Source organism: Rhineura floridana, chromosome 10, assembly GCF_030035675.1.
Source record: "Rhineura floridana isolate rRhiFlo1 chromosome 10, rRhiFlo1.hap2, whole genome shotgun sequence".
In the NCBI taxonomy this organism is placed as follows: Eukaryota; Metazoa; Chordata; class Lepidosauria; order Squamata; family Rhineuridae; genus Rhineura; species Rhineura floridana.
The window spans coordinates 70,135,740-70,148,723 of record NC_084489.1 but is presented as its reverse complement, the minus strand read 5'-3'; the positions used below and the strand labels follow the sequence as shown (position 1 = coordinate 70,148,723).

The 12,984-nt window shown below is 42.5% G+C and overlaps 1 non-coding gene across 1 annotated transcript; it reads right to left on the bottom strand.

Annotated features, from left to right (window-relative positions):
* Nucleotides 1-540: 540 nt before the first annotated feature.
* On the bottom strand, nucleotides 541-660 carry LOC133365685 (5S ribosomal RNA). The gene has a single exon (XR_009758284.1). It is a non-coding gene; the product is annotated as a 5S ribosomal RNA (ribosomal RNA).
* Nucleotides 661-12,984: the final 12,324 nt, after the last annotated feature.

Here is a 12,984-nt window from a genome sequence, read left to right as displayed (position 1 = left end):
CACCTTTCCTCCAAGGAGCTGAAGGTCGCATACATGGCTGTTCCCCCTTTCTCTCCTCAGTACAGTCCTGTGAGGTAGGGTAGGCTGAGAGATAGCAACTGGCCCAGAGACATCCAGGTAGTGGGGATCTGGACCCAGGTCTCCCCAGTCCTCGTCTGTACCACTACCCCACACTGCTTCTTACAGACAAGGTGGACAAAATAAATAGTGACATTCCAATAGTCTGACAATTCACTTTATGCCAAGGCATTCTAACAAGGTTGGGAGGAGGTGTGTGTGGGGGGATTTTTATTTTATTTATTTATTTTATTTATTTAATTACATTTCTAGACCGCCCTATAGCAGAAAGCTCTCAGGGCGGTGTACAACAATAATTGTTCATAATACACAGATAAAACCAGCAAACGTTAAAGCAAACACTAGATTATATAGCTGGATGTTGTTATATGCCTTCAAGTCCATTACGACTTATGGCAACCCTATGAATCTTTTGGATATATTCATAGGGTTTTCATGCTGGTTTACCATTGCCTTCCTCTAAGCCTACGGCACCTGATATTCCCAGGCAGTCTCCCAGCCAAGTTACTAACCAGGCCTGACCCTGCTTAGCTTCTGAGATCAGACGAGATCAGGTGTGTTCAGGGTAGTATGGCCGTAGGCGTACAAACGGATAGGCATGTTTAAATAAAACAGTATAAAGAGGGTGCCTGCCTATTGTCAGGAGTGTCTTCCTTACAGAAGGACCATAGTTTGGTGGAAAAGCATCTGCTTTGCCTGCAGAAGGTCTCAGGTTCAGTCCCTGGGATCTCTAGGTAGCACTGGGAGAGAAGCCTGCCTGAAAACCTGGACAGTCACTGCCAGTCAGTGTAGGCAATACTGGGACTCAGTATAGACTCAGTATAAAAGGAGGAAGGGAGAAAGAATCTCAAAATGCTATAAGCAAACTTGTTTCTTAAACAACCCTAACACATTTTGGCCTTTACTGTGTTCTAATAGCATTTGCTACTGGAGATCTCTACAGACAGTTTTAATTTCATCCCTAGACAAAGGCTAAACAGAGGCCAAAATGCATTGGTCTTGTTGAAGAAATAAATTTGCTTGCAGCATTTTGGGGTGGTTTTTTTTCTCCTCTTTTTTCTGGTGTTTTGGAATGCTGACCCCTTTTTGTAATCTTGACTCAGTATCAGCCAACTCCCCATATTCCTGTGTCAATAGGCAGGGATTGCAAAGCATAAGTGCTGCCCCACTGAAAGTTCAAGCAACTAACAGCTGGGCCTTAGAGGCTGACTACACAGGATGTCAAATGTGTACCTTACAGCCATGTCAGGGGATTTAAAATAAAAAAAGATCCTAGGAATAGGGAGCAGGATTTCTATCAGACCTTCAAGGTAGGGAGGTTTAATTCTTCTCTCCCCACCTCTGATTCTGATGGAAATTGCTTCCCTGGGCTGGAATTAGCAATAGCATAAAAGCTCAGATTCACCCCAGTTAATGTAATGTGTAGTTAAACAGTCTTAAAGCCTGTAAGTGCAACCTTTCTTCTGCTGAGGTCAACAAGAACCCCCCCCCCATTACAATGAAGCTGGATTGCACCCTGTGTGTTATAGGGTTTTTTAAAAATAGTTTAAACCTTTCATTATACAGTACAAACAACAAATAAAATTTAATCTTTAAGTGTTGATATGAAGATTTTGTTGTTGGGTTTTTTTAAAAAAAAACACGTCTGATACAAGAAGTGGCGTTCTTCTCAGCGTAGTTTGATTTGGCAGAGGGAAAATGATATAGCCATGTGATAAAAACCCTGCACTCTGTTTTAACTGTGGATATTATTTTTCCCCCTTCATTGCCCTGGCTGTAAATCTTAACATTACATAATACCAATTAAGAAAAGTAAAAAGCAAATTGAGATACCAGACCCCAGAAAAGAGTGCTCTTGGCAGAGACCCCAGATAGTGTGAGAGTGTGTGTGTGTGTGTGCCGGTCAGTCTCTGATGATTTAATTGTAACTGTTCCGGGAAGTTTAGGGAGAGATTTTCATTGCCATCACGCAAGAAGCAGTAGAAAAGCTGTACCATGGGAAAGATCTAGGGCCTAGTTCAGCAACCTCTCTTTTGCCTTTGGTGAATATTCACTGTGTTAATGAATTCTGCAGAGTCCTTCTTCCACTTCATTCAAAGTTGGTTTCTCAGTGTGAATAGATATCCATTTGCCTTTGCACTTTTAAGTGCCCGCTTTCTCTTTATCCCCGGTGTTGATGTTTTAAATTCTAGGGCAAGGCTTGGGGTTTATGTATTTAATTTTATTCAATTTCTTACCCACCCTTTAATATAAGGTCCCAGAGCACGTTAAAAACTATGGAATATACAATTATAAAACAAAAATGTTAGAAACTGTTAAATAAAATAACAGTTTTAAAATAAAACAATTAAAACCAGTTCCATATGTAAAAACAATGCAAACATTTAAAAACAATTTCACAAAAAAAAAACAGTTGAAAATAGCTCCAATACAACTGCAGACTGGAACAATGTGCCTTTCAGCAGCTTTGTCTGATACACCAGCTATGGCCATATCTGCATTGGAATGACTTGGCCATGGTAGTCCATGCATTTGTAACTTTGAGCATGGATTAGTCCTCTATGTGGGGCTGCCCTTGGACCTGGTCAGGAAGCCCCAGTGGGTGCAGAATGCAGAGGCTAGACTGCTGATGAGACAGACAGCTGACAGCATGTGACACCTCTGTTGAAACATCTACACTGGCTGCCCATATGTTACCGGTTCAGGTTTAAGGCTCTTGTGTTGATGTGAAGTTTGAAAAATCTAAAGGTCACAGTATTGCCTATTTGCCTAAATACTGCTTGTATCTGTCTGTTTGCTTAAAAGCTTAAGGCTCGCATTTTGAAATAAGCATTGTCAGTGGACTGTGACCCACTGTTTAACATACGCTTGCAAAAGAAAGGATTAACCGTTTGACCTTAGGAAAGAGTAACTATACTATTGATTAAGCAGAGCATAATAAACGATGGGTGTAAAATTAACCAGCTTGTTTTGTAAAGGGTATAAAAATCCCTGGTTTTGGGGGCTCGGGGCTCTCTCATGCCTCACCCCTTGTGTGAAGTGTATGGTTTGCCTTTACTGCAGTAAATAAATAAGGAGCCTTGAACTCGATTTTACCCCCGTGTGTGTTATTATTCTCCACCTGGGAGAACTTGTAGCATTTTTGCTACAACATTGATATATAAAACCCTGAACACCTTGTCTCCAGGATACCTTGAGCCTATGTATATCCAAGCCTGATCTCTGAGATCATCTGAAGGAGCACTATTAGTTGTCCCAATTGTAACAGAGGCCCAATTGGCCTCAATTAGAAGTCGGACATTTAGTATTGCTGGTCCCATGCTGTGGAACAGTCTTCTAGCAGCGATTCAGCAGGCATCCTCACTTTTGACTTTCAGGCATCTCTTGAAGCCTTTTTTTATTCCAACAGGCCTATGCAGTTTAAAATTGTCTTAACTAGGCAGTCATTTTAATTATTATTTTGTATTGCTGTTAAAGGTTTTTTACGTTGCTGTACACTGCCTTGATGTTTTGTCAGAGGGCGGTATAGAAATACTTTTATAGATACATAAATAAAACAAAAATCTCCACTGAGAAGGTATTAAAAGAGAAAGGTCTTCAGAAGGCACTGAAAAGACAATCTGTCTAATCTGTAGCAGGAGGGTGGCCAACACCAAAAATGGTAAAATAACACAATTAAAAATAACATTACAAAAATAAAATTACAAACATCTAAAAACATTAAGAACATCTACAAGCATACCCTCCCAGCTAACAATTTCAAGGTTGCTATGGCCGGCATCTTTCAGCCATCAAATGCCTGGGTAAACATGAATGTTTTTAAGTTCCTCCTGAAAGCGAATGATGTGGGAGGGAGACATACCTCACCAGAGAGGGCACTCCACAAACAGGGAACTACCACTGAAAAGGCCCTGTCACAGGCCAATGCCAACTGGACAGAAGATGGTCTCAGAAAGGGAGCAGGTTCATACAGGAGCGGATGGTCCATGAAATTATGCCACTGAAGTTTGCTGTGACTCATAATTCACAGGGGGGGAGGGCGGATGAACTCCCACACATATTAAAAAAACATGCACAGGCCAGCCCTGCCACCAATATACCCGCCAGCCACATATTTGGCATGTGTGAGAATATTGAATATTGATGTATATATGAAGAGCTCCTCCACACAAGAGCGGATCCTGATTCTCCCTTCCGCACAGGGGAGGATGCTAGTCAGTTGGTATGCATGCAGAGCCCCTTCTCAGATGCCAAGCATGCAGCCAGGAGGAAGGTGTGGCTGGCACTTGCATTGGCAGCAGGGGGCAAGGACACCGAACACAGCCTCACTCCCTGCACACAATGTTCATCTGAATAATGAGGAACTGCTGAATAATGAGGAACTGCTGGTGCTAGAACAGGGATCTTTTGATTCTGCGTGAGGCTGCCCTCTGTGGCAAGCTACCAAAACTGCATCTTGGAACATCTTTTTGGTAATGAATACTCTCAAGTCCTGAACTAGCCACACCCATACAGGCTGGCTGTTGGGCTTTATTGGACAGAAAGGGCTATGGCAGTCTTCTTGCTTAGACTAGGACTTTGAGCACCAGGGGCTTTGTGTCTTTATTATGAGAAAAGAAAAAAAACTCTTCTCTCTATTCATTTTCTCCACACCATACATAATGTCACACGACTTTATCTTGTCCCCACCCCCACCCCTTACTCACATTTATTTCTAAACTAAAAATTCCCAAAATTCTTCATAGGGACATTGATCACCTTGATTGCACTTTTCCAGCTCTACAGTAGCCTTTTTGAGGTGCTGTCACCAGAACTGTACATAGTATTCAAAATGTAGTCACACCATAGATTTGTACAGCCCCAGTGCCAGCAGGCAGCCAGGTCAGGCCCTGGTTGAGAGCCCTGTGGCTGACTGAGGGCCCCTGTGGCTGAGGCTGGGAGGATGGAGCTCCTACTCTGCAATCCATGCCAGCGTTGAGTCACCAGGCATGACCACACATTTCAACCAGACGGTGTCATGGATCTTGGAACAGGAGCTCTACTCTCCCAGACAATACCCCCCCCGCATACACACACAGCTGGTGTGCGCTTAAATACACCTGGTTGCACCATCTCTTGCGCAGTCGCATCAGCACGCTGATGTGGTGACACAAGAAGTGGCACGACCAGGTATATTTAAGCATGCTTATGTGCATGGGGGTAGGGGCCCAGTGCGGTCTGGTGCTGCCCCTGGATTTGTATAATGGCATTATGGTACTGGCACTTTTAATTTTCAATCCTTGTCCTAATATAGTACTATTTATTAATTTATATACCACGTAATGCCAAAATATGGTTCTAAGAGGTTTACAAGTATAAACACCATCTAATGATCCCTGGCATGGAATTTGAGCTGCAGCACACTGGGTCATCATTTTCATTGGCTAAGCTGGCTGGTGTTGATGGGAGTTGCAGTCTAACAACATCTGGGGACCCAAGGTTGAAAAACAGTGGTGAAGACAATCCTGAGCTAGATGGACAACGATCTCAATATAAGGCAGTTTCTTAAGTTCCTATGACTATGTCATTGACTATTAATACTATGGCCTCCATGTGATCGCCATCATGACCACATATATATTGCTGGACTTCACATCATTCTAATGCCTGGCATGGATAGTTCCCATACCAAAAATCAGTTACTTCTCAGAAAAGGTAGCAGTAACATGAGGACTCTTTAACAAAGGTGCCAGAATTATGGGCTTGCTGGTGTTACACATCATGGCTGCAAAAGAGATAAATCATTGCATGAAGGCTGTTTCTAGCCATCTCTGCACGAAGACCTTAACCTGTGCTGCAGTGCTTGCCCATCTGCCCATAGGATGGAGTGCAATCTCCTTTTTGTACATTATATAGTGAAAGCACAAAAACAGGATTTTGGTTGGACATCTGGAGATTCTTCTTGATGGTAAGAAATGTTTGGCAATGAAACCAATTTCCTAGGTCACTGTTCTTCAACCGTGGGCTCCCAGATGTTGTTAGACTACAACTCCCATCAACACCAGCCAGCTTAGCCAATGGCTAAGAATGATGGGAGCTGTAGTCCAACAACATCTGGGGACTCAAGTGACCTAGGTCACTTCCACATCATATAATTAAAGCACTCTTATACAGTCATAGAGAACCCTGGGAATTGTGGTTTGCTAAGGGTAGGGATGGGGGACAAATTCAATTCAGCTCGCACTGAAAGCTGAAGCTATCAAATGTGCACTTTCCAAAACAACACGAGAACCAAAACAGCAATCCTTCAAAATTTGCACTTATCCGAATTTTGCAATGCAGATCTCCAATGTGTAAAAAATGCATGTATTAGGAGAAAGTGTGCATATAAATTCATATATTTATTTGTATGCACACTTTCCCCTAATACATGCATTAGGCTGAGGTTGGACTTCTCCTGCCGCCACCGCCACCTCCTCCTCCTCCTCTTGCTGCTGCCACTGGCCACCCAACTAGCTGGTGCAGACGGAGAAGCCGATGAGGAAGATTCGGAGCGGGGGCCCTTGCAGACAGGCCCTCCTGGCCATGGGACTAGTCACTGGAGCTGTGCAGACAAGGCAGAGTGGGCCTCTGATTTTCCCTTTTGTGGGGGTCACATGCAGTCTCCCATCAACATGACGGCCACCCTCTTTAGCCCCCAGCTAAAGCCTGTCCTGCTCTCTGATCACAACCTGCCTCCTGGAGACATGTTCCGTCTTCAGAACAATGGACACACAGTAGGGTTGCCAGGTTCGGAGCCTGAGACTGACCCTGTATCTTTAGGAGAAGAGAATGTCAGCCAAGTGCAGGTGTTCTTGCAACTCTGTAATAGGAAAAACAACAAGGTGGAATTCTCCCTTCCCCCTGCACAACTTTTAAAGATACAGAAGACCTCTTGGTTGCCAGGCTAAAGATACAGGATCAGGCCCTGAACCTGGCAACCCTAACATACAGGCCCGCTGAGGGTCGAGTCCTGGAGCCTCACAGCCAGCGGGCACTCCCACTGCCCCTCCCCCGGGAGGAAGGAGAGGCAAGAGAAATGGCCGCAAGCCGCACCAGGGGAATGATAACATTTTACCTGCTTGTCGCCCTCCTCCATGGTCAACATAATTTCAATTGTCTGACACTTTTACAGAGCGGGGCGGGCGGCTTGCGGGCTTCCCTTGGTGAATTCTGACTTTTATACTGTGTTTATGTATATGTTTATGGATATGGATATTGTTTATGTATTTTGCTTTGTAAATTAATTTGATAGGTTTTTTATTGTAACTTGTGTATTCTATTGTAAACTGCTTTGAGATATTTTAGATAGTAAGTATAAATGGAAATAATAATAATAGTGAAAACAACATACAAATGCATTATGTTATGAGAAATACAAAAGTGTGTAGTTCAGTCAAAGCTGCTTACAAAATGTGTTTATTAGGAGAAACTTACACTAAAATGTTGATTTTTAAAAAAACAAACACAAATTTCTGCAGAAATGTGGAGAACTGGATTTAACCTTGGAAGAATGAGAAACGGAGAGAACAAAAACTGACAGATCCTTCCATCCCTGGTTAAGGTTCTGACCTTCCCAACCTACAGTTCCCAGAACCCTCAACAAACAACAATCCTCAGGATTCTCCACGACTGTTAAAGTGGTATAAGGCTGCATTAAATGTATGGTGCAGATTTACCTTAAAGAGGTGGTGGGTTGTCTCTTGTTGGGGGAGGTCTTCAACAGCCTTCTATTGGGGCACTGAATTTCCTGGGCCGAGCAGGGAGGTGGACCAGATGTTCTACAAGGCCCCCTCCAACTCTATGATTCCATAGGAAGCACAAATCACTTCCTCTTTCACAGCTCCCTTCAGTTATATGAAAAAGCCCTAAGGCTGCTCACTAATTGTTTCCCCTTTGTTCAAAATACATCAGCTGCTCTGATTTGTTTTTACAGGGTGAACATACTTCATAGCTTTAATGATGCAGAAGAAAGCAGAGAGTTTTATAGCTCTCACCTCTGACAAATTCAAGCCATAATGACTCACTCTCCCAAAACACATATTTGACAATCAGAAGTTAACAACCTTGCCAGATATACAATGGCTGGTCTGTGGGTGAGTTGCTGGGTTTCATAAAGCTGTCAACTGGGGATACTGTAAGCATGAGGACAAATATTCATCAAGCTGGTTCCTTCCAAAGCTCTTTCTAAAGATGTGTGCTTAAAGCTAAACTGTACAGAACAAAATCCAAGAACAACATGGGGACATTTGTAGAAGGAAAGGCACTTAGGCTGCATCAGCCAGAGGCGAAACATAATGCACATATCTTAAAAAGTTTTTCAAGCAAATCAAAACAGAAAAGTTTCAGATAGGAGCTAGTGCATTCAGTTCTGTAAGACACTTGCAGCACAATTTTATGAGTATGAGGGTTTTTTGTTCTGTTTTATGGTATATTTGTGTTTTTAACAGTGTTGTAAGTCACTTGGAGACCTTCTAGTAACAAGCGATGAACCATCTGCCTGGTGGTGTGTGAACACACAGACACAAACTGTGCAGATCTTAAACATGGTAATATCACAATCTGCTAAAGTTACTGTAATAGATAAAGTAAGTGAAAAGAATCCCCAAATCACTTTTAAAAAAACTATTCTGCTTATGTGTGTAATCAGCACATTACGCTGTCACTTCCAACAGGAAATGTTGTCAAATTACAATTCCCAGGCGTTCAGCTTTTTTAGGGACCAAAAAAAAAAAAAACAGGAGATGAATGGTGTGGCAAGGAAATTTTGCCCCATGTGCAGAAAACAATGACCTTCCTGTCTCTGATAGATTGATTTATTGGAAATTAGAGGGGGAAGAAAAAAACTAAATAAGTCTTAAGCCTGTCATTATTATGTCATATGTAGTTGCGTTGTGCCGTATAGCCGCAAACTGCTGTTTTGTAAACTGAGCTGTCAAACACTTGTTATTTTAAAGCTGGTATTTGTCAGGCTTCCCTGACAAGCCAGCAGCTCCAGCTCTCAGTCTGATTCATGACAGGCTCTGAGACAGAGGAAGTTCGTGTCTGCTGTAATCTAAACACAGTGTAAATGGAACAGAGAAGCAGTGCTGAAAGGAGAAAATAGGCTAAGCCCAATAAACCCAGAGCACTATGGGGTGGAAAAATATAAAACTCTTATCAAAATTCAAGAGCTGTACAAAAGAAATCATTCTTCAGAATGCAAAATCTGCAAACTGCAGTTATTTTACAGTCAATTTCAAAAGTTCTGTCCCAGCTTAAAACAAGAAGGAAGGAAGGAAGTTAGCAATTTTAGGATTGCAGCCTCAAATGTACTGAACCAACATCCACATGTGCACATCTGCACTGTTTGCCTTGAATCCGTCAACAATCAGGCAGCCACATTCTGGACTAACTGAATTGAATTTAAATCAATCAGTGAATGTTGTATGTGCACACAAAATGGGGAAGGGTCAGACCTCAGGGATTTAGCTCATAGGGTTATATTCAAGGCTAATCCTACTCAAAGTAGACCCATTGAAGTCTATGGCAGCTGATGACTCCAGGTCAGTGGGTCAGTGGAATCTGCTTTAGGTTTTAATCCAAATATTCAAGGAAAGTTCAGACTAAAACCTGGAGTAGATCCCATTGCCCCACTGACATGGAGCCACCAGCTGCCACTGGTTAAAGTTAATGGACATGACTAAGTTAGGTTCATTTAATTTCCATGGGTCTTCTCTGAGTAGGACAGCTGACTACCATCCATGCTCCTTCTGCAAAAGGTCCTAGGTTCACTGCCAAGTAGCAATGCTGCATGAGGCCTTAGAGAACTGCTGCCAGTCAGAGTAGGCAGTACTGGGCTAGATGGATTTACTACATCAGTTTCATACACAGCTTGGTTGCATATAGGAATGCTTCAAGGTACATACACACATTTAAACACTGCACTATTTATATTTGTGTTTTGCGATTTAGTAAATTATAATTATACAAAAAAAATAAAAGGATGCATGAGCACTTTTTTGCAAAGATGACAATTTTCTGCATATAGGATGGGCAGCTATTTTGCTAATATTTTCCAAAATGTCTTTGCAGTATAGACCTGCGTCCTGATCCTGTACCATTTTTGCAAGTGTAACAGGGACTGTAATATGCACACAGAACTCTTGTTCTCCCAACAGATACCCCACTATTGAGTTTGAAGTTTACTAGCTTCATGTGCATAAAGCTTTAGGTCTTACTATATCTGCCCTATCTTGTTATTTAAAAACCACTTTGAGAGTTAGACTACAACTGCAATCATCCCTCCAACAAGCCTACCAACTGAATTTATTTATATTTGGAAACTCCAACATGGTTACAAAAGGATAAATGCTGTTTTTTGTCCAACTTTGTGTCTAGACAATGTGAGAGGAAGAGAAAGGTCTCTTAATTAGATTATGAGACCTGAAGGCATTAGATCATTCTTTCAAGCAACACAGTGCTTGAAATTCTAGAATTAGAATTTAAACTCAGCCACACAGAGTCCCAGACAAATACAATCAAGGAGATTAAAGTGAAATTAACACCCTTTGGTTGCAAAAGAATGGTGGTTAAACCTGTCCTGCAGGAGACTTGGAAACTTCCAGGAAGGTCATCATGAGAACAGGGTGACAAGAGGGACCCATCCATTGACCAGCGGAGGAGCAGGCACTCCAAGGCATGCTTTCCTCCTCCCTCCCCATTCCTTTTTCTTTTTGTATTGTGCCTATTAGATTATGATCCTGAGGGCAGAGACTATCATCTTTTTAATATATGTACTGTGCATAGGAATGTTGAGGCTCTATGTAAGTGTTAAACAATAATATTATCATGCAAACACCAATAATGCAAATATATGATTACTATTATAAATTTCAATAAAAATCTAATCCCCCCCCAAAAAAAACCCCAAAATGATTTTGATGTATGTTTCTCCTATTCCACAGAATGAAGAAACATAGGTACACTTCATCTGGAAGGAGCTTCACAAATTTGGTGATGGGGCTAAACATGCGACCGCACAGATCCTTTAATGCAAGTGGTGGTTAAAGAAGTCAAAGAAGATCTTGGAACCCAAGCAAGTGATGTGAAAGACGTCTGCTTGAAATCCCAGTCAGAGTAGACCAAGGGTCGCCAATGTTTGTAAGCCCATGGGCACATTTGGATTTTTGAGTGAGTGCCATGGGTGCCACCCCCTCAGGCCACTTTTCTCCCCCCTCCCCCAGACTAGCACCCCTGCAAAAGAGAGGGAGAGGGAGCACACACTTTGTTTTTCCAAGAGATCTTGGAAAAAGTCAGATCCAGTCAAATTAAGATGGGCCTTAAAAGCAACAGAGCTGAAAGAGGAAGTGGGAAAGAGTATCAGCTCCTTCAGTGTGATGTACTTTTCAAGCGAGAAAAAGGCGACCATCCTCACCAACTCATTACCAAGGGGGCAGTGAGTAGGGGGACTCTGAGGATTCATAGGCATCAGGGGAAGACCTCAAGGACGCAATGGCACCCAAAGGTACTGTGTTGGTGACCCTTGGAGTAGACAATACCAGATTAGATGGACAAATACGATTTCTTGGATGCATACATCATGCAAATGAATAAAACAGTATTACAGAATGGGATGGCAAATTAAAACTAAATCTCCCCAAAACAAGCAAAAAGACCACCAGCTAAACCATGTTGCCCAGAGCTGGCCCACTTAATGATGGAAAGTTTTGTTGTGTTTTTTTAATTTATTCACAACCCACCTTTCAACTGTATAAACACCAGGGCAGAGCGTAATAAATAAAAACAACCTTACATTAACAATAACATTTCAAGCATAAAATCAACCAATGAAGGAAGCTAAAAACAACCAACAGCAGAGCAGGTTAAACATGCATGGCCAACCCAACTCTTAACGTGCCCAGGCAAACTAATATGTTTAAATCTGGTGCTGAAAGCACAACTCACATTGCATTCAATGAGTGTACAACCTGGGCACTCAAATAGCTAAGCAGTACATTTCAACATCTGTACACTCTTTCACACGAACACTTGTTCCTGCGTAGAGACAGATTGAACTGTGCTTAGTGTAATGTGTGAATTAGATTAAGTTGCTCTTTTGAGCATTCCACAGTGTGGTGCTGTTCTCCTCTGTCGGCCCCTACTGGGCTTCCCTGGACAGTGGTACTTGAAGAAGAGCCCTGATGATCTCAAGGTGCAGGCAGCCTGATGTAGAGAGAACTGCTACTTCAGGTATATGGGCCCCAAGCTATTTAAGGCTTTAAAGGTAAGCACCAGCACTTGAATTGGGCTTGGAAGCAGAGCCAAATGCCCTTCTCCCATTACAGACACTTTAAAACAGGGTTAGTCAATGTGGGCCCTCCAGATATTTTGGACTACAGCTACCATTACCCCCAGCCAAAAGTCAGAGATGATGGAAACTGTAGTCACCAACATCTCAAGGGCACCACATTGGCTGCCCCTGCTTTAAAAAGTCTTGCTGCACCATTCTGATGTCAGTCCTGCCTTCATCTCTCTCCTTCCACGGAGCTGGTTGCTTCATTTTCCTGCTGCCATTCTCAAAAAGGTCAGGGTGTAGGATGGGAGAATTCTCCGATGGCACATTCCCGCCTCTTTAAGGTTAAGAGGGCCAACAGAGGTGCCTTGACCGGAAAGCCACAAAATCTTTGAGGCAGCGCAGAGGAAATAATTATAACCAGGAAAATTTGCAGCATGTCAGATTTAGTTGACCTTGAAAGACAGACCTACCCAAAACTCTCTTGGCCCGGCAATGCCATTTTCTCTGGCACATGATGGAACTGCAAAGATTGTTGGTTAGACTGGTTGATATTGGTTGGTGTCGACAGGGTGTTTGGGGTGGGGAAAGAAATGAGACTTGCTGGAAATGTT